The sequence below is a fragment of the Pistacia vera genome, unplaced genomic scaffold (assembly GCF_008641045.1).
Source record: "Pistacia vera cultivar Batoury unplaced genomic scaffold, PisVer_v2 Contig401, whole genome shotgun sequence".
NCBI classification, from domain to species: domain Eukaryota; kingdom Viridiplantae; phylum Streptophyta; class Magnoliopsida; order Sapindales; family Anacardiaceae; genus Pistacia; species Pistacia vera.
The window spans coordinates 484345-509864 of record NW_022196226.1 but is presented as its reverse complement, the minus strand read 5'-3'; the positions used below and the strand labels follow the sequence as shown (position 1 = coordinate 509864).

General features: G+C 34.6%; 1 long non-coding RNA gene across 1 annotated transcript; it reads right to left on the bottom strand.

Moving 5' to 3' along the window:
* Positions 1-23462: 23462 nt before the first annotated feature.
* Positions 23463-24861, bottom strand: LOC116141966. The gene is made up of 3 exons (XR_004129913.1): positions 24264-24861; positions 23603-23682; positions 23463-23505 (listed from the first exon to the last, which is right to left on the bottom strand). It is a non-coding gene; the product is annotated as an uncharacterized LOC116141966 (long non-coding RNA).
* Positions 24862-25520: the final 659 nt, after the last annotated feature.

Below are 25520 nucleotides of genomic sequence, written 5' to 3'. Positions count from 1 at the left end.
TTTTTACAGTTACACCCTCACCATCAACATACCACCAACACAAATAACCCACACAAATCGAACTTGAGTAATCGACACACAATCGAACTTCTCCAACAATCCCCACAATCAATTAACTATTTCGAGCTCAAAGCTTAAAAACCCAAAAACAAATAATTTTTTTAATTTAATTCATATTAACAAAACAAGAAAAGAAATTAAAAAAAATGCCGTGCCAAAGCACTGGATATGTTCCTGCAATTTTTTAGCCATATTCAACCATAACCATCAGCTCATCTTCTATCACAACCACATACACTAATGCTTCCATAAGCCCATAAACCCAGACACAGTACATACAAAATACACCAAAGTAAAACAAATGAAATTCACACCCACTAGCAGATTCACTTATGCTTCCGATCAGGAAAAAGAAAAAATTCACAGCCATAGCCACATTCAAAGCAAAGAAAACCTTGGAGAAATTCCACGCAGATCTCAAATCAACACCCTTGGTCAAATTCAATTCCACATTAAGTCACAAAAAAAAAAAAAAAAAATAATAATAATAATAAATAAAAAAATAACAAAAAATCATATACACGCAGAGAAGACTGTGAGGGCTATTTACAAAACTTTTCCGCTCAATCAAACATGATGATGGGAACCAAAATGAATAACAATAAATTAACCTCTGCCTTTTCATTATACAATGGACAATTCCCCTCTAAAGCCACCAGACCAGCCATGCTCTTTCTATCACCGCAGTCGCTTCTTCTGCCTTCTCCAGCAGAACCTACCTTGACCATTAAAAAGAGGCATTAATGAGTTGTTGGTGAGTCAACCATTGACTGGATTTGGGTTCAAGTATGAATCAAGTCCCAGTGAATAGAGAAGACATTAGGAAGAGGCTTTCAAGTGTGCTCCCTTCGATGAGAGAGGCAGATAGCACACACGACTGGCGACAAGGGGAGTTGAGAGAGCGGCGGTAGGAGATGAGAGAGCAGGTGTCAGCTACCGAAGTTGAGACAGCAGAGGCGAACTGTCGAAGAGAGTTAGACTTGGAGTTGGATAATAGAATTTTGGGAATTAGGGTTTTAGCCTTTAGGGTAAATTGTTTTTTATTTTTATTTTTACGGATACTGCAAAAGAAACGGGTTAGACCGGGTACGGGTAAAAAAAAAGGGGTCTGATTTCATGGACATATACCCTATATTATTTTGGCCGGTACGGCTCCACCCACGGGTATGGGCCTAGATTGCCAAGTCTAGTCTTACTGTAATTGGTTTATCTAGAAATACATCTACCTATATTTTTCTTCTACGACTTATCTTTCATGTCATTGGGCATCGCCTTGCTTTGATTTGTCTAGATGTGATTGAACCGAGTCCCAAGTGATGTTAAAAAATCAGTGGATGAATTGTGATTACGAGTGAAATGCAACTAAACAATTAAGATAAACAAGATCAAGAACAATGAATCTATTTATGAATTATGATAAATAGATATATTTTACAAGTTCATTATTACGGGTAAGTATACATATATTTAAGAAATGAGTGTTGAGAATATATATACAATTGTACATCATATATATGTTTTTATTTCTCCTTAATGTACACATAACATGGCTAAAGCTAATAAGTACTATTATTGTAATTTGTTGTATTTATAAATTATAATGAATAAATATATAATGAACTAATGGAAAATTTCAAAATTTTCAAACAAATTAATGGTACTTTTCAGTATTATTTTAAATGAGGGTAAATTTTTAAAATAAGTATCCAAGTGTTTGAAATAATCTTGGAGGGGCAATTAATATACATAATCAATATATATTTTACGTTAGTGAGCCTTAGAGCTCGATAGCTCGTTTTGACTCGCGAATTTTAAACTATTTGCGAACTTTAGAGATTGAAAGCTCATTCAATGGCTTGCGAATTTTCACCTATTCGTGAGCCTAAGAGCTCGATAGTTTTTTAACTATTCGCGAACTTTCGAGCTAATTACTTCCATGTTTGATACTCGGTTTGTACATTACCCAAATTGTTTGAGTTTAAGTTCGATTCGATAGATTTCAAGTCGAATACAAATTTTAGCCGAGCCGAGCTTGAACTGTTTGCAAATAGCTCAGTTCAACTGCAGGCCTAATGTGGATAAGCTTTGAATTGCAAAATGATATAGCTTTTCGACCTGAATCTTTAGAGCTTAATTTGGCAAAATGATTTGGGCTCCAAGTTTTATTAAATGTTTCCTACAATGGGCAATACTACACTTACAACCCAATCTACAAACTTTCTCTTACAACTCTGACGTGGCAGCTCGCAATACGTCTCGCCTACTCAAAATGGGTTCCGCTTGCCTAATTGTAAGTTGTCATGTCGAAGTTGTAATAGAAAGTTTGTAAGATTGGGTTGTGAGTCAATCTTTATTGTCCTGCAATATAGCTGCTCATCCTGTAGTTGTACACTTTAGCAGGATGCTGGTTCAAGCTATTTCTTTGGAAATTCCACGTCTCATTCATCTTCTCCACAACACCTTCCATCGGTTGATTCATTATCAATTGAAATTTATATGCTTTATGTTCTCAACATCTGATGCAAATATGCCCACCAACCTTAATACAATCAAGACAAATCCAAGGGAAAATTAATCCAAGACAATTCGGCCCAAGTCAAAAGGGCCATGCAAGATGAGCAAGACCATTCGGCCTACGTCAAAATGGCAACTATTAAATCCATGCTTAAATCCTCCTAAGGCTGGTCCAGAATAGGTAAAGGATTGTAAAGGCCCAATTTGAAATGGCTTTTGGCCCTTTGACATGTTCCACACCTTGCCACAACTATTTGCACATCTCCTTGCATCTTTAGCCAACAAAAATGCTCCTTGAGAATTTCTAAGGTTTTAGTAATCCCAAATTGACCAGCAAGTCCTCCTCCATGGGTCTCCCTCATAAGTAACTCTTTAAAACTCCCTTTTGGCACACAAAGTTTGTTACCTTGAAAAAGGAACCCCTCTTGGACCGAAAAATCATCAACACTTCCCCTCATGCATTCGGCCATAATAGCACTCAAATCCTCATTATTAGCATAACATTCTTTCATCAATGATGCATTTGTACTAAAACATGAGTGAATTAATCTAGCTTCCATCATAAACATCACCATAACATAATCAAAATTCGGTTCTCCACAATCAATATCAACCAACAATGACTCCAAAACTCCATCACAACAACACAATATAAGTCAATCTAATCGAACTTAACAAAACAAACAGCAAGTAAATGGCCAACATCAAGGCTTAAAGACAAAGCCACCTGCCAAGAGATTCAACTTCAATATGACCACTTTAAACTTCTTCACATCAAAATACTCCTTGTAATCAAATACCCTTTCAATTTTATTGAGCCAATCCAAGAATTCATTCGGATTCAATCCCTTTTCAAATTCAGGCATATCTATCTTTAATCTCCTATCATCATCATGATTCCTCCTACCTCTTCTTCTAGCCCCCTCAGATTCACTTGAATCACTATTAATCTCAATTTAGTCATCAAAATAATTCTATCTTAGTGGGGTTCTAGGGTGTGGTGAAGGTCTATGGTGGTGTTGGTTTAGGGGAATGGTTTCTTGGTTTTGATAGTTTTGTTGCTGGTGGTGTAGGTCTTGAGCTCTCATTGACTGGACAATGGTACCCATTTGTTCCTTAAGGTCATTTATCTTTTCCTGAAACTTAAGATTGGCGAACTCCCATGGTAGGGGTGGAGAAGATGAATTGGTTTTGTTAGACATATTTAGTGGACAATGTAGGGTAGTGTTTGGTTAAGGTGTTTAGGGATGTGTTTGAGGTGTATGGTAAGGTCACTGGGATATTGAGAAAGTGATTAGGTAGTGTTTGGGCAAGTTTAGGTTTGATTTGGGTGCAAATCGACAAGAAAAATTTTTTCTAGCCAAAACAAGGTGAAATCGAAAAAACAAGCAAGAATAACAAAAGAGGAAACTAAGGTGAAGGCACTCACTCCACTAACCTAAGCTCTGATACCACTTGATACATTTGCACTAAAACATGAGTAAGTTAATCTAGCTCCATCATAAACATCACAACAACACAGTCAAAGTTTGGTTCTCTACAAACAATATCAACCAATAATGACTCCAAAACTCCAGCACAACAACACAATATAAGCCAATCTAACTGAACTTAACAAATCAAACAACAAGTAAATAACAAAATGAAAGTAATGGCCAACCTCAAGGCTTAAAGGCAAAGCCACCCGCCAAGAGATCCAAACGTAAAGGCTCAGACATTAGTTTGGATTTTCCACCACCAAGTTCGGCTAAAGCTTGGATAAAGATTGAAGAAAACCCTCTCAAGAGCTCAATTTCTCATTCATAAAAGCTAACCTATTACAAAGCATAGTTTGACTTTATATAACCTTACAAAATAATGCCCACAAATGAACTAAAACATAAAATATAAAAATTACACATAAAGAGGGTCACATGTCTCACCCCAAAGGAAAGAGAAAGCTAAACACAAAATACAAGGGCACATGGGTTACATAAAAGTTAGACTAGGTCTTCCTTAAACTAAACAAGAGTGAAATGATGGATTCTTTGAATTTCCAAAAGTGGAAAGGGGACAAACATCCGTCAGAATGTCATGGAGTGTTCTTTCCCGAAATAGAAAGTCTTGAGTTGGCATTGTCATAGCTTGTCTATTTGACTTTTTGATCCCATATGCTTGCACCTGCCCCCATATTTGAACTTTGTCCCTCGTTTCCAATTTAGCAAATAACTTCTTCTCTGTTAAAACACTAAAAACTTGCTGCAAATGCCCTAAATGATCCTCTTCACTCCTACTATACACCAAAATAAACCACCACAAATTTCCCCAAGAATGGTTTCAACATATCATTCATGAGTCGCATAAAGGTGCTAGAAGCATTAGACAACCTAAACGGCATAACCATCCACTCATACAGCCCACCCTTGGTTTTAAAAGTCATTTTCTACTCATCTTCTTCCCTCATCCTAATATGAAGGTATCCACTCCTAAGATTGATTTTTGAGAAAATCTCTTAACCATGCAATTCATCTAACATATCATCAAGCCTAGGGATGGGATACCGATGCTTAATGGTGATGTTGTTTATGGCTTTATTGTCAACACGCATCCGAAAAATACAATCCCTCTTTGACATCAACAAGGTCGGAATTGAACATGGGCTCATACTCTCTATAACATACCTACGACTCACCAACTCATCTACTTGTCTTTGCAACTCCTTAGACTCCTCTAGGTTACATCTATAAGTTGGCCTATTTGGTAAGGGTGCCCCAGGCATAAAGTTGATGTGGTGCTCTATTCCCCTCAAAGGTGGTAAACCGAGTGGTAGTTCATTAGGGAATACATCTTGGTACTCTTTTAGTAAGGGTTGGACTTGTGAGGGTGGTCTACTCTCATTTTCACCTTCTCTCTTCTCGGTTATGAGTAGGGCTACGACAAGTTTGTGTTTAGTGATGGCTCTCTCTACTTTGGTTCCACTCAAGAATAGGTTTTCTTTTTGGTTTTCTACCCTAGGTGGGGTTTTGTGTATTTGGCTTGGCTTTAGTGGGGTTAAGGTTATGTGTTTCTCCCTCAACTTAAAGGAATATGTATTTCTTCTCCCATCATGTAAAACCTCCATATCATATTGTCACGACCTCCCCAACAACAAATGACAAGCATCCACAGGAATAATATCACACAACACCTCATCAATATAAGTTTTACCAATAGAGAAAGAGATAAGGACTTGTTTTGTGACTTGCAAGGGGCTCCCATTGCTTAACCATTGAAGCTTGTACGGTTGGGCATGAGCTAGAGTGGGCAAGCTTAATTTCTCCACAAGTGTTGTAGATGCGGTATTAGTGCAACTCCCACTCTCAACAATCATGGAATAAACCCTCCCTTTGATGGTGCATCTTGTTCGGAACAAATTCTCCCGTTATTCCTCGTTTGGGCAAAACCAAGTATGTAGAGTTCTCCTCAAGATAAGCATGCTGCCATTGTCGGCCTCCTCCACTATCTCATCTTCTTATTTAGCTTCATGTTCCCCATTATCTTCTTTTTGCAAAGACTCTTCGATCTCTTCAATCTCTCTCGAGGTCATCACTTAGTTATTAGGACAATTTGATTGAAAATGTCTATAACCTTGGCACTTGAAGCACTACAATCTCCCTTGGTCAATCCTAGTGGCATTCAACCCTCCTTTGGAAGTGTCCATCGTTTTCTCCTTGCCCTTATCCTTGGCGGAATTCTCGGCTTTGTTGTAAGAGGTAGCCCCCTTAAAGAATGAATTCCCTTTGTTGAAACTTTTTGGAGCTGAAATCTTCAGGTTCTTTCTTTGCTTTTCCACTTTGATAGACAATTTACAAACGTCCTCAAAAGTGCAAAAGGGTTGTAGTTCCACCATGTTTGCAACTTCCCGATTCAAACCTCCCAAAAACCTAGCTATGGTTTGCTCCTTAATTTCTAGTACATCACTTTTCATCAATCTTTCAAATTCCTGAATATACTCCTCCACACTCTTGTCTCCATGCTTAAAGGTGTGTAACTTGAGGTAGAGATCTTGCCTATGGTTTTCGGGCAAGAATCTCTTCTTCATGAGTTTCTTCATTTTCTCCCATGACCAGACTTTGTCTTTCCCTTCTCTAACCCTTTGTTTCTTGACATTTTCCCACCACAAGGAAGCATAAGTCCTTCAACTTCAATATGGCCACTTTACACTTCTTCACATCAAAATACTCCTTGTACTCAACACATGTTCCACACATAAAACATGGAAATGCCAACTCAAGACTTTCCATTACGGGAAAGAACACTCCATGACATTCCACCGGCTGTTTGTCCATTTTTCACTTTTGGAAAGTCAAAGAATCCATCATTTCACTTTTGTTTAGTTTAAGGAATACCTAGTCTAACTTTTATATAACCCATGTGCCCTTTTATTTTGTGTTTGGCTTTCTCTTTCCTTTGGACGCCACATGTGACCACTTTTATGTGTAATTTTTATATTTTATGTTTTAGTTAATTTGTGGGCATTGTTTTGTAAGGATATATAAAGCCAAACTATGCTTTGTAATATGTTAGCTTTTATGAATGAGAAATTGAGCTCTTGAGAGAGTTTTCTTCAATCCTTTATCCAAGCTTTGGCCGAACTTGGTGGTGGAGAATCCAAACCGGTGACTCAACCTTTACGTTTAGATCCCTTGGTGGGTGGCTTTGCCTTTAAGCCTTAAGGTTGGTCGTTTGCTTTAACTTTGTTATTTACTTGCTGTTTGGTTTGTTAAGTTCGGTTATATTCGCGTACATTATATTGTTGTGCTGAAGTTTTGGAGTCATTGTTGGTTGATATTGTTTGTGGAGAACCGAATTTTGATTGTGTTGCTGTGATGTTTATGATGAAAGCTAGAATAACTCACTCATGTTTTAGTGCAAATGCATAAACATCTATCACCTTGCTGGCCTCTTTAATAGGAAATTCATATTGCAACACACAAATAGATGAAGTGTTACATGTACATGCATTTAGTAACAACATTATGCGTGCGTTTGATTTAAGGAATATTGTATTACTGAGAGGCTACCTTTGGTTAGAGGTCTAGGAAGATAATCCCCGATAATCTATCTTTGATTCCAAACATTACCTTGTTTGGTTGTTAAGTAATATGGTAATCTTCCAATACCAAATATAGGAGGTAATCTGATTACCTCCAATTTTTGACGTATTGTAAAATTACCTGATAATCTTATTTTTGTTACAAGTTTACCCTTCACTATTAAAATTTTTGGACAATAATACTCTTATTTTGAAATTAATTTACATGAACTCTACCATTGCAATTTTATTCCTAAATAATTAAAATTCTGATAGTAATGCCCCTGTTTTTAAAACAATTTACAAGCCACCAAAAAGGATTGTTGTAGCCGGCCACTACCACCATAGTCGGCTAACGCGCCGGAATGGCGCATAACTAGTCCCATCTGGTCAGTCGTGCGCCGATATGGCCTTTTCTGGCCATATCGATGTTTGTAAACGGCAATATGGTCATGGATTTGGGATTTTTTGGGTTGGACAGTAGCCGATATTAAGCCTGATCTGGGCTAATTCCAGCATCACCGTCGGCCCCAACCACCACCATCTTACTACTCTCGTTTTCCTTTTCAAATCCCACCAAACCCCATCACCAGAGCTGCTCCCAATCGTCGATGAAGCCCACTATTTTTCCATGATTTTCCTTTTTCTCAGTGATTTTCTGGTCATGTTTCTACCGAAAATCACCCTACTTGCACCAATCTACTCCCCTTCACCTCCTATTCAAAACCCCTCAAAGAACATCTCTGTTGCACTTCTCGATCGATGGCCGACGGTGGTTTAGGTTGGGTGGGTGGGGGTGTTTTTGTTAAAAATTAAACTTTTATGTGGCTGGGGTGTTTTAGAAAAATCTCGAATGTAAGAGGTTTAAAAAGTGATTAAAAAAATAATATTATATTAATATTTTAAAATGAGGGCAATTTAGTAATCTATATACCTACCAATTAATTCTAACCTAACCAAACACATTTTCCTAAATATTTCCAATAATCTTCAAGGTGATCTATCTTTCCATTAATATAACATTTTCAGTAATTGAACATTCCCTAAACTAAATGCATCTGGAATGTTATATTAAAGAGAAGATATATTATCTTGAAAGATTACTAAGAATGTTATATTAATGTGTTTGGTTGTGAAAAATAAATTGATGGGTATGTTATGTTTATATGTTTGGTTAGGAATTATTGGGTATGTTATTTAAATTACTAAATTACCCTCTTTTTAAATATTATTATTATATTACTCCCTCCGTTTCTTTATATTGACGTTTTAAGGCTATTAACTTTTTCCAAAATAAAAAAAGTTAGACCAACTTCTCTTTCTCGACATTTGCCCCTGTCTCCTCTCTTCCAATTTTTTCTCTAGCCCACATCTCCTCTCTCTTCCACTTTTCTATGGCCCACATCTCCTCTCTCTCTTTCTCTACCTCTAAGAAAATTGCTTTATTAAAAAATATGCATAGCCTTAAAGCGTCAATTATAAAGAAAAGGGGGGGAGTATTATTCATTATTATTATTTAGATTATTTTTTATAACCTCTTCCATTTAAAAGTTTAGCTAAAACATCCCATAATAAAAGTTTAAAAATCAACGAAGACACCACCCCCACCCACCCAACCACTGTCAATAACTGGCCACCACCACCGGCAACTAAATGGCGCACGACCTACACTGATCTGGCCATTTCTGTCCAGATCTCTGGCCGGAAATGGCCAAATCGTGAAAAATATGACTAGAATCGGTGAGATCTATTCTAGCCGTTTCAGGTCAGATTTTTCAATCTAGCTGTTAATAGCCAGATCGAGGGCCATTGAAGTGGTAGTTAACGACCATGGATCTGACAATTTTCGGCCAAATCGATAAATTTGGCCGGAGATCGCCAAAACTAATCTGGCCAGATCGAGGGCCATTAACGACCATGGATCTGGCAATTTTCGACCAACTTGATAAATCTGGTCAAAAATGGCCAAAACTAATATGGTTGTTTCGCTGGAAACAACTAGATCCATGGCCGTTGATCTAGCCATTAACGGCTAGATCGAAAAATCTGGCTAGAATGGATCTAGCCATTTCCAACCAAATTTTTCATGATCTAAGCCATTTCCAACCAGAGATCTGGTAAGAAATGGCCATATCGGCGTAGGACGCCTTCCATCAACGACCAATGGTGGTGGCTAGCTGACGGTAATAGTTTGGGTGGGTTGAAATTTGTTTAAAACACAAGGGCATTAATCTCCAAAAACTTAATTAATTAGCGATAAAATTGTAATGACAGGTTCATGTAAATTAATTTTAAAATAAGGGTATTTTTGTCCTAAAATTTTATTAATAAGGGGTAAAATTGTAACAAAAATAAAATTGTCAAGTAATCCTAAAATACCTAAGTAAATGAAGATATTCATATTAGCTCCTATATTACCAACAATAATTACAATTGGTTTTAAAAGATTACTGAAATCTTATATTACTTGACAACCAAACGTGGTAACCAAATAATATAAAATGACATTACCTTAGTAATCTCTCATTACCCCCAACCTAACACACCCTATGTGTACACATAATACTATAAGTTATCTTCACCCAATTTGAACTCAGCCCACTTCAATTTCAATCACATCCTAAGGATTAACATTTGGTATTTGGCAGGCTGAAGAGAGATTTATTAAGAAACATTACTTTTCTTCTTCTTTATCTACATTAAGGTAGAAGTACCACTTGACAGCTTGAAAGAGGGCTTTATCAGAAAAATATTTGCACTTTCTTCTTTGTTTAATCATTTTGAAACTGCTAACAATAGCTAAAAAAAGAAAAGAAATAAACCTGTCGATGCACTTTCTTCAGCTAGCACATCCTGATCAGTTGCCATACCCTGATTCAAGAGACAACACAAACAGATGAGATATAGCTTAATGACTCAATAAGTTTGCTATGTTATAATAAACTATTTAACTTAATCAAGTCTATGTGGAGAAAGTGATGATTAGAGGGCTAGCAAATAATCTGTTAGTCAAAAGCAAGGCAGAAAAATCACAAGGAACTGATACTTGTCATCATATATTGCGGTCCTTATTACCACTCATGATCATCTGGCATCAATGACTCATAAATTACAAATAAGTAGTAGTTTCAAGTGGAAACATACAGGAAAAAAAAGATCTTGAAAGAAGATTTAAATTGCTGAAACACAGAGTCAGTAAAGGCAATAGCGTCCACCTAATCTTTGCGATAAAGAAGCTAGCAGTACCGACCATGTGAACCTCCTTTCATTGAATTATGAAACTGATACACCACCTGCAGATTTAAACCCCTGTACTTTGTGGTCCTCTCCCTTAACACCTTTCTAAGGCTTTTTACGCCCTTTAAGGGTGTAGACTTTATCAGAAACTAGCGTAGCAGAGGAGAACAGAAACTTTCTGATTTAAAGTTAAACAGTAAAATACCCAAAAACTCACAATATATTTAACTTTATTTAATATTTTTTAAACCTCTTAAATTTATTAATTCAATTAAATATCTCTAAATATTTTTAATGTTTTTATTACGGCGACTCCGGCCATCCTCCGACGGTGGTGCCACTGTCCGTATTTGAGGGTGGATTGGGAGTGTTTTTGTTAACTTTTCATGTTTTATTATAAGGAGTGTTTTGTAAAAAAACAAACATAGGGGTATTTTACAATTTGTAAATCCTACATAGTATACTCGCCCAATTCACTTTTTTTTTAACTTTTTTTCAAAAAACTTTTTCCAAAAACACAAAATTGTGAACCAAAGATCCCTAGTGTTGACATATAAGCAATTAAAACGGAACAAATATCTGAATTCTCAAAGCTTACAAATTATATGGGCATACAGCGATTGCATAAAGGACAGTTGTGGAAAGCTTAGCTTCATAAATGTAAATGAACTTTATGGGACCCATACTTTTTTATATCAGCCAGAGTAGTCAATTAACCCTGTAAATCACCCAAACTCCACCAGTTATAAAATTAAACAAACAAAAAAAGTATAAAAAAGTGAAGAAAAGATACTTAAATAAAAATAAAACCCCCTCATCTATAAACATCAATGTCTCACTTAAAAGGAGAGAGATCCATAGCTCTATATTTGTCTTTCAGTCCAATGACTCTGCTCAAAACAAGAAAATTAGAAGTTTTATGTCTTCAAAAAAAAAAAAAAAAAAAGGGTGTTATCCTCAAAATAAAATTACTGGTTTAACAAAATATTGCAGTTTTATGAAAAATTTGCATACAACACTACAACCGCTACAGTGTTCTAAAAAAATTAGCAATCATTTTGAACTTCTAGTATTTTAGCACAACATCAAAACCCTGATTCAGTGTGATTAACTATAACATGTAATAACGTTGCAAGGGAGAAACTTGCCACATTCGTCACAAGTACTCCCTCTCTTTTCTTGCCTATTCTGCCTTCATCCTATCCATTCAAAATTCCCAATAAACCATGAGTGAGAGAAATTTGGAATACAGAAAATTGTAAAGACTACAGAAATTGACAGAATATTTAAACAGAAGAAGAGAAAGGAGAGAGAGAGAGAGTTTGGTCAAGAAAAAGGGACAAAAGATTATTATTTTTTTTGACTTTAATAGGTATGAGTGGTTAGTGCATATACGTGGCAGTAAGATTAATTCCACTTCCAAATAATTAAGTAGAGCAATCTAAAAGAAATGCTTACCACTATGTTCCCAGGTATTTGCATTTTATGAAAATAAGAATAAAGATCATAAGATTGACAATTGGTTGTACATTTGCGCTCCACAGTCAATACAGTTACAGAACTTGTGCAAATCTCCCGAAATTGATTCTAGATACTGCAGAGGAGCTAGCCAGCCTGAAAAGAGACTGCAGTATCTTGAGTATTGTACAACCCCAAATCATTGGTACTCCCCGAATAACAAGAAATCTTGAAAACAAGCCAATTCAACCCTCCATGTTATAAGAACCCAGAAATGTTTGATGTAGTAGCAGTAGAAGACCCACAGAAAGACATTTTTCAAAATGGCATGACAGGCTAAAGTCACGAGCCAGGAAATCCACAGCAACCACCAGCAACGAGATTAGAAACAGACTGGATAATAGGAGCATATAAAGAATGAATCATATTATAGAGGCTTCAATTAAACTGTAAGAAGAAGCAATTTCCAAATGATAATGATGTTAAATCAGCATCAACACCAATTATCAGATTTTAACGGTACATTAAACCTGCAGTATCCACAAAATAGGATCTCCACACGAGTCAACTGCAGATTCACATTGCAAATCACAAGGACACAAGCCCAACGCCTGAAGACAGAATTAAAAATAATAGTCAATAGCCAAGAAGGGAACTATGTTCTCATTTACTAAACAATCTAGCATAACATATACACTGGCGGAGAATTTTGTTTGGGTGAATTAGTCCTGTTATTACAAGAAGATAGACAATCAAAGAGACAGCTATTAGAATCAATCGTGAATTAGTCCTGTTATTACAAGAAGATAGACAATCAAAGAGCAGCTATTAGAATCAATCATCACGAAACTCTGCTCTTAAAAATTGCAAGACAGGTAATATCTATTTAGAATACTGAAGTACCATATTAATATGACCATTACGAGGTTTTAAGTTAAATAAAACATAAATTTGGTAAGTCACATAAATATTCTTTCTTGATGTTTGAAAGGCTCATAATTCAGTACTGCAGTAATCGGCTTGTGTATAAAGAACCATAAACAACAAAGAATCTTTTAGAACCATTTCAAATTAACATTCAATAAATACAAACATGACATAACATATTGTCCAGAAAATTTTTGTAATCACTGCAACCAAGGTTGACCAACCTGACAAATCCATGAATTAAGTTCTCACACAAAGCTTCCTCAGTCACAATATTAAATTACAATCTACCTTAATCATGACAAAGGAAGAACTCATACCATTTTCTATGAAAAGTTCTGCACAGCAAACTTCAGCTGTTTGAAACAAAAGCCAAGTTAGTAAGTGATATAGAGCTCTCCATCTCTTATGGCAGCACTTTCAAGCTTCATAGTATTGTTTCTTTTTTTCAAATGTGGAGGATGCTGAGTGGTGAATGTAATTGTTAGGTCCATAGCATATCCATTTTGTATATCTGCTTAAAGCAACAGTTGACTTGTACAAATAGGATTGGCAACAAATAAAAATAATGGTCCATCAAAATCCTGTCTTTAGAGTAATGACAGTCAAATATATAACAAATTATGCATTCTAATGATGACACTCGCTAGTAGGTGAGCAATCAATAAACCAGAGATTCCCTGCACCTGTAACAAGATTCATTGCTAACACAAATACACCATATCCACACCCTTACTGTCTCAGTCTGCAACTCAGCTCCCACTAGCTCAATCAAATATTTTCAGTCAAGAATGTTCTTCCAAGTTCTAACTAGCCCCCATTACCAAGCACACACATATGTGGGTAAATGATCATTTTTAAAATCCAATTTTTAAATAGATTTCAGAGATCCTTTCTGAAATTTACATAATACAGTGCCCAATGTTTAAAGATGAGGAATATTACATTTTACTAAAAATTATTGCGCCTAGCTAATAATCATGTTGAAACAATCGAAAAATCATCGGTAATAGACTTATCACATAATTATAGCTTCAGGATTTACATTTTTAGCAGATTATATTGGTTCATACATCTTTAACTGAAACTAAAAAGTCATACATACCTGCTCATTCTGATGGAACTAAGAATCTTCTACTTACATGGTGAAGACTTCACTTCAGTTGGTGTTTCTTGACAGAATTATCATCCCACAAACTCAGAACGCTAAAATTATCAAGAGACAATTAGGAAACTTCCAACGGCAAGGTAGTATTGTCTACTCCGTGATAGATAGTATAAGAAACATTAACGATTAAGACAAATTGATATAATCTTGCAAAGCAAAGCGTACGATACAGTAGTATCTTGATATTTAGTTGTCATGAAAATTTGGAGCACAAATATGCACCTGTCACATGACTCCAGCAGCAAGGTCAAAGTATGCAAAAGTACTCTGCTAAAACCTACAACACAACTTAGAAAAAGCCATTCTGCAACAGAACACATGGTAAGAACATAATTATCATTTTTCTCACCCTCTTCTTTCAAATTTAGAAACTTAATTAAGTCTATCCAACATTATTTCAGAAATTGTCTTCGCTTTACCGATCTAAAACCAGAAAGAAAATTCAATCTATGAGGAAACCAAAATACTAGAACACCATGCCTGTCCACTGTAATTTTTGCTTTCAAATAACAATACCAGATACAATACTAGATAAAATACTTGTATAAAAGTTTCTGAACATTCAGAAATATCCTGAAATTAAAAATCTTCTACAAAGATATACCGCATACCTGTGCAAAAGAAACTAAATTAATCACTACAGAAACCGTAAAAACATTTTTCCCCTTAAACATTTAATGCAACTAATAGAACAACTGTGAACCAAATCACTCATTAAAATTACCATCATTCTAGATGCAAAGGATCCGCGGTTGCCTTTGCATGCAAATATCCAAATCCCACTCAAAGAAATTTCATTGGAATTTAAACCAAATGAACAAGCTTTAAAATTAATATCACATCAAATTAAAACAAAAGAAAAACCGAAGCCCAGAGCTTAAAAGCCTTCTAACCACTAATTACAACAGAATGGAACAACAATTCTTCTAAAAAAATTTAACATAGCCGTTTCAAAAAATAAAAATACCCAACATACCCTCATGCTTTTTGGGGTAAATTATACAGTATGTGGATTTAAAATTCAAATATAACTGCCAACAATTACAGTAAAATTTAAAATTCAAATTTAATACATTCCAACTGACTGGCCCTTGTTGGAGCTATACCCAAAATGCCCTCATATTTTTGGCACTAAAATTCAAAAATAAATCCAAAAATTAATAATAAAAGAAAATTCATCCAACGGCTCTTTTAGTAACCGACTCAAAGTAGTATGTATATAGCAAAGTCTGTCTCGTCCCGTCATTCTCTTATTTCCAATTTCGCTCCAATCTCTTAATTTCTCTTAATCTTCCAACATTTTCTCTGACTTTTTTCTAATTGCACTTCATTTACATCATCTGCAATATCACAGATTCACGATGTCGGCAACTCTTCCTGCTGGCTATTTCGTTCCTTCTGATGCTGAACTGATTGGTTTTATCTCACAACAAGGTACAAAATTTACCTTTTTCCCGTGATACCATCCCAGAATGTGACCTCTATGGTAGACAAGAACCCTGGCAAATTAGGGAAATGTATGAAGGACCCAAATTGGCCAATCAAGATCTCTACTTTTTCCACTCTATTGAAGAAAAAATCCAACAAGGGCTCAAGGATTTGCAGAGGAGTGGGTTCTGGAACATGCAGTGGAAATGGGGCAAAAAAATTAAATTTGAAAAAACCCACTTGAAATTGGGTTAAAGAAGCGTGTTAGATACGAGAGTAAAGGTTCGGAACACAATGGGGATACGAGAGTAAACGTTCGGAACACAATGGGGTTGTAAATGCATGAGTATTTTTGTGAGGGCATGAGAATTTGTTGTGTGTAGAATTCGGAAGAACGAACATGATGAAAAGGGTTGTGAAGAAAAGGAAAGAGAAAGTCCTAGAGCTTATCTAGAGAAGAAGAGCTTTTGGTATTGTAATATTGGCTTATATTTTGCAGTTTATATGATAGTTATTTTGTTTCAGATTCATACAGTTAAAAAATTAATAAATAATGTTATATATATTATATGTCGTTAGTCGTCACGTGACACATTTTAGAAGCTCTAAAATTACGCATTTTGACACATTAGATTGACAAATCAATTAAATTATTTTATCTTGACATGTTGGGGTATATTTATTGTTTCATCTGTAATTATTATTAATTAAAAATGTTATCTGTAATAATAATAATAATACAGTGTATGATATTATCATTCTAAAGGTCTAACTATAATGACACATTGAATTTATGATGTCTGTGGTTGAATTTTAACAGTGATAATGTAGATAATATTGATTGTTGTGGTATTTCAAAGTCTATAAAATACATAAGATTGGATTACATAGTGTATTGCATTACATAGTTTGTATTATATTAATAATAAAAAACTAATTATAGGTGTATTGCATTGACATTCTAAATGTCTAACAAAAATGACACATTGAATTTGTGATTGCCATGTGATTGAATTTTATGGTGATGATGTAGATAAATTAATTGTTGCATTAGTATTCCAAAGTCTAAATAAATAGACATAAAGATTGGATTACATAGGTGCATTGCATTGATAGTAAAAACATATATTTATTAATAATTTATATGTGCATTGTATTAATATTGCAAACCTTTTCTTCGTATTCAATTCGTATTTAATTGTGTTGACATTCGAAATGCCTAAATAAGATGTTATAAAATATAAAGCGTATATTCAGTTGGTGTATTATCGTAATATGTTAGTTGGTATCACAATACGTCTAGTCTTTTGTTAATTGTTTATAGGTCATGTTAGTTGTGTTAATAATACGTATGTTCTTCATGATTTTGTTAATCGATAATTTTTATTTATTTATGTTTTTGTTGTTATTTACAGGTCAAATTCATGAATTACATGAATAAAGGAAGGATGTCTAATGACATTGTCAAATGAGTTGTTTTTGATTCGTTCTTCTAAACTATAAGTATCTTCTAACTATTTTAATATAAGGTTAAGTATATCTCATAACTATTTTAACAGTTATTATTTGATGATGATGTTTTTTTTTGTTTAGTCAATCTATTTGAATGATTAATTGTGTTACTCATGTCAAACAGTAAGTGTATTCCTAACAATTTTAATATGAAGATTAATTAACTTTTGTTAATTTCGTTTTCAAGTAACAGTAGTTAGGGGTGTTTAAAAGAACCGGTTGGAACCGGAACCGGCGGGTACCCTGGGTTTGGTTCTGGTTCCTACCCAAACCAATCGTCAATGGTAGGTTCCGGTTCCAAATTTTTGGAACCGTTACTGTGGGTTCGGTTCCTATAACGGTTCCTGGTTCCTGGTTCGGTTCCCGTTCCTATAGGAACCGGAACCAGGAACCGAGACTAATATAATATAAAATATATTAGGGGGGTTAATAAAAACTTTGTGAAAAAAGTAATGTAAATACATTATATTTATATTTAATTTCATAACATTTAAAGTAGTTGGTTTGACTTTTGAGAATCTACCTTTACAAAGTAATGGAGTTTGTAATTTTTAATTTTTAATTTGTAATTTTTATTTTGTTAACAGTGCCAAGTGGGGGGGGGGGGGGGGGGGGGGGGGGGGGTGGGGGGGGGGGGGGGGGGGGGGGGGGGGGGGGGTGGGGGGGGGGGGGGTGGGTGGGGGGGGGGGGGGGGGGGGGGGGGTGGGGGGGGGGGTATTTGTAAGTTTTTAAGGTTTTTTTGCCATTTTAAAAACTTTTGGGGGGTCATGTAATTTTACAGGGTAACTAGAACCAGAACCAGAACCATTGTTATAGGTTCTGGTTCTGGGTACCTAGGAACTGGAACCGTCGGTTCGGTTCTGGTTCCAAATTTCAAGGAACTGTCAGTTTCGGTTCCTTCAAAAAGTGCAGGGTACCCGAAACCGAACACCCCTAACAGTAGTTATACGAATAAATAATTGTTCCTTGACAATCTTAATATAAAGATCGATTAAATTTTTTTTTTTTATGTTTGTTTTCAAGGAACTGTTCATGTACTTTACTAAGATCAAATCGAGGATGATTCTATTGTTAGCTGAACTGTGAGTATGTGTTATATTTATATTTGTAGAAACAGTTCATTTGAGTTGAATATGTTTTCTGTAAAAAAATTCGTGTATTTTAATTTGTTAAATGAATGATTAATTGTTCATGTCCTGCTGATGTGCAAGTATATATGTTAAATGAATTAATTTTGGCTGATTCCATTTTCCAATTATAAGTGTTATTTGAAATATTTCTTATCAGTCCTAATATGACAATTCCTTAAATTTGGGTCAAGTAAACCATTCATTTTATCATCACATGCATTTCGGTTTCTACTGAACAATCAGTAATAAATTGATCATAACTTGCTTAATAAAAATCCAATTGATGGGAGGATTAAATCTTTAGAAACTAAACAGACAATGCTTTAATTTGATATATTATACACTTAATTTGGATAACTTGATGAGTGGTGAAAGGATATGTATATTCCGTGATTTTATAGGTAGATCATAGGGAATTCGTGACTTTTATGGATTATTTTTATTCAAGTTCTTTGCATATTTTTATTTGCAAGAATCACGGGTATGTGTATAAGTTTCAGGTATTCAGACAGAAAAAGTGAGGAATTTATGCTCACACGATGGTTGGAGGCTTTGTACGCGCTAAAGAAAAAAAAATGGATTGTCAAACAGAAGAAAGGAAGTGAATTTGCTGGATGGCGCCGCGGTATAGACTTTTCGCACCGCGGCATGAGAAGCTGAAGTTGGGTAGAAAGTTCATGCCACGGCGTGAAGAAAGTGGCGCTGCGCCGTGACAAGGTCGTATGTTTGTGGAAAAATTGTGCGCCGCGGCATGGATCGCGAGAAAATAATTTTTTTTTTTTTTTTTAACTCTGGCTTGAACTTGGACTCTTCCAAAAACACCCATAGCAGAGGAAAAGTATAAATAAGACTTTGTAATTTAGTTTAGAGTGGGCTGGAGATTGAGAGGAGAGTTATTTTCTTAGCAAAAAGAGAGGAGATTTTTCCTAGGGTTTTGAAGATCATTCATGCTTTAAGGATCATTGCAACACAAATACACCATATCCACACCCTTACTGTCTCAGTCTGCAACTCAGCTCCCACTAGCTCAATCAAAATATTTCAGTCAAGAATGTTCTTCCAAGTTAACTAGCCACCATATACCAAGCACACAAACATATGTGGGTAAATGATCTTTTAAAATTACAATTTTTAAATAGTTTCAGAGATCCTTTCTGAAAATTTACATAATACAGTGCCCAATGTTTAAAGATGAGGAATATTACATTTTACTAAAAATTATTGCGCCTAGTAATAATCATGTTGAAACAATCGAAAAATCATCGGTAAGAAACTTATCACATAATTATAGCTTCAGGATTTACATTTTTAGCAGATTATTTGGTTCAACATCTTTAACTGAAACTAAAAAGTCATACAATACCTGTCATTCGATGGAACTAAGAATCTTCTACTTACATGGTGAAGACTTCACTTCAGTTTGTGTTTTGACAGAATATCATCCCCAAAACTCAGACAGCTAAAATTATAAGAGACAATTAGGAAACTTCCAACGGCAAGGTAGTATTGTCTACTCCGTGATAGATGTATAAGAAAACATTAACGATTAAGAACAAATTGATATAATCTTGCAAAGCAAAGCGGTAGCGATACAGTAGTATTTGATATTTAGTTGTCATGAAATTTGGAGCACAGAATATGCACCTGTCACATGAACTCCAGCAGCAAGGTCAAGTATGCAAAAGTACTCTGCTAAAACCTACAACACAACTTAGAAAAAGCCATTCTGAACAGAACACATGGTAAGAAACATAATTATCATTTTTCTCACCCCTTTCTTTCAAATTTAGAAACTTAATTAGGTCTATCCAACATTATTTTCAGAAAATTGTCTTCTGCTTTACCGATCTAAAACCCAGAAAGAAAATTCAACTATGAGGAAACCAAAATACTAGAACACCATGCCTGTCCACTGTAATTTTTGCTTTCAAAATACAATACAGATACAATACTAGATAAAATACTGTATAAAAAGTTTCTGAACATTGCAGAAATATCCTGAAATTAAAAATCTTCTACAAAAGATATACCGCAACCTGTGCAAAAGAAACTAAAAAATCACTACAGAAACCGTAAAAACATTTTTCCCCTTAAACAATTTAATGCAACTAATAGAAGCAACTGTGAACCAAATCACTCATTAAAATTACCATCATCTAGATGCAAAAGGATTCGCGGGTGCCTTTGCATGCAAATATCCAAATCCCACTCAAAGAAATTTATTGGAATTTAAACCAAATGAACAAGCTTTAAAATTAATATACATCAAATTAAAACAAAAAGAAAAACCGAAGCCAGAGCTTAAAAACTCTAACCACTAATTACACAAGAATGGAACAACATCTTCTAAAAAATTACATAGCCGTTTCAAAAAATAAAAAATACCAACATAACTCATGCTTTTGTGGAAATATACAGTATGTGGATTTAAAATTCAAATATAAGCCAACAATTACAGTAAAATTTAAAATTCAAATTTAACATTCCAACTGACTCCCTTGTGGAGCTATACCCAAAATGCCCTCATATTTTTGCACTAAAATTCAAAAATAAATCCGAAAAATTAAATAATAAAAGAAAATATCCAACGGCTCTTTAGAACCGACCAAAGTAGTATTGTATATGCAAAGTCTGTCTCTGTCCCGTCATTCTCTTATTTCCAATTTCGCTCCAAACTCTTAATTTCTCTTAATCTCTCCAACATTTTCTCTGACCTTTTTGCTAATTGACTTCATATAATCATCTGCAATAATCACAGATTCACGATGTCGGCAACTCTTCCTGCTGGCTATAAATTCGTTCCTTGATGCTGAACTGATGGGTTTTATCTCTACAACAAGGTACAAAATTTACCTTTTTCCCGTGATACCATCCCAGATGTGACCTCTATGGTAGACAAGAACCCTGGCAAATTAGGGAAATGTATGAAGGACCCAAATTGGCAATCAAGATCTCTACTTTTCACTCTATTGAAGAAAAAATCAACAAGGGCTCAAGGATTTGCAGAGGAGTGGGTTCTGGAACATGGGCAGGTGAAGATGGGGCAAAGAAATTAAATTTGAAAAAACCCACTTGAAAATTGGGTTAAAGAAGCGGTTAGATACGGAGTAAAGGTTCGGAACACAATGGGGATACGAGAGGAAACGTTCGGAACACATGGGGTTGGATAATGCATGAGATTTATTGTGAGGGCATGATGAATTGTTGTGTGTGTAGAATTCGGAAGAACGAACATGATGAAAAAGGGGTTGTGAAGAAAAGGAAGAGAAAGTCCACTAGAGCTTATCTAGAGAAAGAAGAGCTTGGTATTGTAAATTGGCTTATATTTTGCAGATATGTATAGGATTTTTGTTTCAGATTCAACAGTTAAAAAATTAATAAATAATGTTATATATAATAAATGTCGTTGTCGTCACGTGACACATTTTAGAAGCTCTAAAATTACCCATTTTGACACATTAGATTGACAAATCAATTAAATTATTTATCTTGAACATGGGGGTGATATTTATGTTTCATCTGATTATAATTAATTAAAAAATGTTATCTGTAATAATAATAATACAGGTGTATGATTATCATTCTAAAGGTCTAACATAATGACATTGAATTTATGATTGTCATGTGGTTGAATTTTAACAGTGATAATGTAGATAATATTGATTGTTGTATGGTATTTCAAGTCTAAAATAATAGACATAAGATTGGATTACTAAGTGTATTGCATTACATTAGTTGTATTAATAATTAATAATAATACTAAATATAGGTGTATTGCATTGACATTCTAAATGTCAACAATAATGACACATTGAATTTGTGATTGCCATGTGATTGAATTTATTGGTGATGATGTAGATATATTAATTGTTGCATTAATTCCAAGTCTAAATAAATAACATAAAGATTGGATTACATAGGTGCATTGCATTGATAGTAAAAACATATATTATAATATAATGTGCATTGTATTAATATTGCAAACCTTTTCTTCGTATTCAATTGTATTATTGTGTTGACATTCGAAATGCCTAAATAAGATGTTATAAAATATATAAGCGTATATTCGTTGTGATATCGTAAATGTTAGTGGGATCAACAATACGTCTAGTCTTTTGTTAATTGTTTTAGGTCATGTTAGTTTGTGATAATACGATTGTCTCATGATTTTGTTAATCGATAATTTTTATTTATTGTTTTTGTTGTTATTTACAGGCAAAGATTCATGAATTGATGGAATAAGGAGGATGCTAATTGACATTGTCAAATGAGTTGTTATTTGATTCGTTCTTCAAACTATAAGTATATCTTCTAACTTTTTAATATAAGGTTGTAAGTATATCTCATAACTATTTTAACAGTTATTATTTGATTGAATGATTGTTTTTGTTTAGTCAATTATTGAAGATTAATTGTGTTACTCAGTAAACAGTAAGTGTATTCCTAACAATTTAATATGAAGATTAATTAACTTTGTTAATTTCGTTTTCAAGTAACAGTAGTTAGGGGTGTTTAAAAGAAACGGTTGGAACCGGAACCGGCGGGTACCCTGTGGGTTCTGGTTCCTACCCAGAACCAATCGTCATGGGTAGGTTCCGGTTCCAAATTTTTGGAACCGTACTGTGCGGTTCCGGTTCCTATAACGGTTCCTGGTTCCTGGTTCGGTTCCCGTTCCTATAGGAACCGGAACAGGAACCGAGACTAATATAATATAAAATTAAATATTAGGGGGGTTAATAAAAACTTTTGTAGAAAAAGTAATGTAAATACATTATATTTTATTTATATTTCATAACATTTAAAGTAAGTTGGTTTGACTTTTGAGAATCTACCTTTACAAAGTAATGGGTTTGTAATTTTAATTTTAATTTGTAATTTTATTTTGTTAACAAGTGCCAAGTGGGGGGGGGGGGGGGGGGGGGGGGGGGGGAGGTATTTGTAAGTTTAAGGGTTTTTTTTGCCATTGAACTTTATGGAGACCCATACTTTTTTATATCAGCCAGAGTAGTCAATTCACCCTGTAAATCACCCAAACTCCACGAGTTATAAAATTAAACAAAAAAATAAGTATAAAAAAGTGAAGAAAATAGATAAACTTAAATAAAAATAAAACACCTCATCTATAAACTTATCAATGTCTCACTTAAAAGGAGAGAGATCCATAGCTCTAATATTTGTCTTTCAGTCCAATGACTCTGCTCAAAACAAAGAAAATTAGAAGTTTTATGTCTTCAAAAAAAAAAAAAAAAAAAAGGGTGTTATACTCAAAATAAAATTACTGGTTTAACAAAATATTGCAGTTTAATGAAAAATTTGCATACAACACTACAACCGCTACAGTGTTCTAAGAAAAATTAGCAATCATATTTTGAACTTCTAGTAGTTTAGCACAACATCAAAACCCTGATTCAGTGTGATTAACTATAACATGTAATAACGTTGCAGGGGAGAAACTTGCCACATTCAGTAACAAGTACTCCCTCTTCTTTTCTTGCCTATTCTGCCTTCATCCTATCCATTCAAAATTCCCAATAAACCATGAGTGAGAGAAATTTGGAATACAGAAAATTGTAAAGACTACAGAAATTGACAGCATATTTAAACAGAAGAAGAGAAAGGAGAGAGAGAGAGAGTTTGGTCAAGAGAAAAGGGACAAAAGATTATATATGTATTTTTTTGACTTTAATAGGTATGAGTGGTTTAGTGCATATAGCTGACAATAAGATTAATTCCACTTCCAAATAATTAAGTAGAGCAATCTAAAAGAAATGCTTACCACTATGTTCCCAGGTATTTGCATTTTATGAAAATAAGAATAAAGATCATAAGATTGACAATTGGTTGTACATTTGCGCTCCACAGTCAATACAGTTACAGAACTTGTGCAAATCTCCCGAAATTGATTCTAGATACTGCAGAGGAAGCTAGCCAACCTGAAAAGAGACTGCAGTATCTTGAGTATTGTAGCAACCTCCAAATCATTGGTACTCCCCGAATAACAAGAGAATCTTGACAAACAAGCCAATTCAAAACCCTCCATGTTATAAAGAAACCCAGAAATGATCTGATGTAGTAGCAGTAGAAGAACCACAGAAAGACATTTTTCAAAATGGCATGAGCAGGCTAAAGTCACGAAGCCAGGAAATCCAGCAGCAACCACCAGCAACGAGATTAGAAACAGACTGGATAATAGGAGCATATGAAGAATGAATCATATTATAGAGGCTTCAATTAAACTGTAAGAAGAAGCAATTTCCAAATGATAATGATGTTAAATCAGTCAAACACCAATTATCAGATTTTAACGGATACATTAGAACCTGCAGTATCCACAAAATAGGATCTCTACACATGAGTCAACTGCAGATTCCAAATTGCAAGAAGCAGGGAAGTATATATACACAAGAAACACAAGGACACAAGCGCAAACGCCCTGAAGACAATAATTAAAAATAATTAGCAATAAGCCAAGAAGGAAACTATCTTCCCATTTACTAAACAATCTAGAATAACATATACACTGGCGGAGAATTTTGTTTGGGTGAATTAGTCCTGTTATTACAAGAAGATAGACAATCAAAGAGACAGCTATTAGAATCAATCGTGAATTAGTCCTGTTATTACAAGAAGATAGACAATCAAAGAGACAGCTATTAGAATCAATCATCACGAAACTCTGCTCTTAAAAATTGCAAGACAGGTAATATCTATTTAGAATACTGAAATACCATATTAATATGACCATTACGAGGTTTTAAGTTAAATAAAACATAAATTTGGTAAGTCAACATAAATATTCTTTCTTGATGTTTGAAAGGCTGCATAATTCAGTACTTGCAGATTAATCAGGCTTGTGTATAAAGAACCATAAACAACAAAGAATCTTTTAGAACCATTTCAAATTAACATTCAATAAATATCAAACATGACATAACATATTGTTCCAAGAAAATTTTTGTAATCAGCTGCAACCAAGGTTGACCAACCTGACAAATCCTATGAATTAAGTTCTCACACAAAGCTTCTCCAGTCA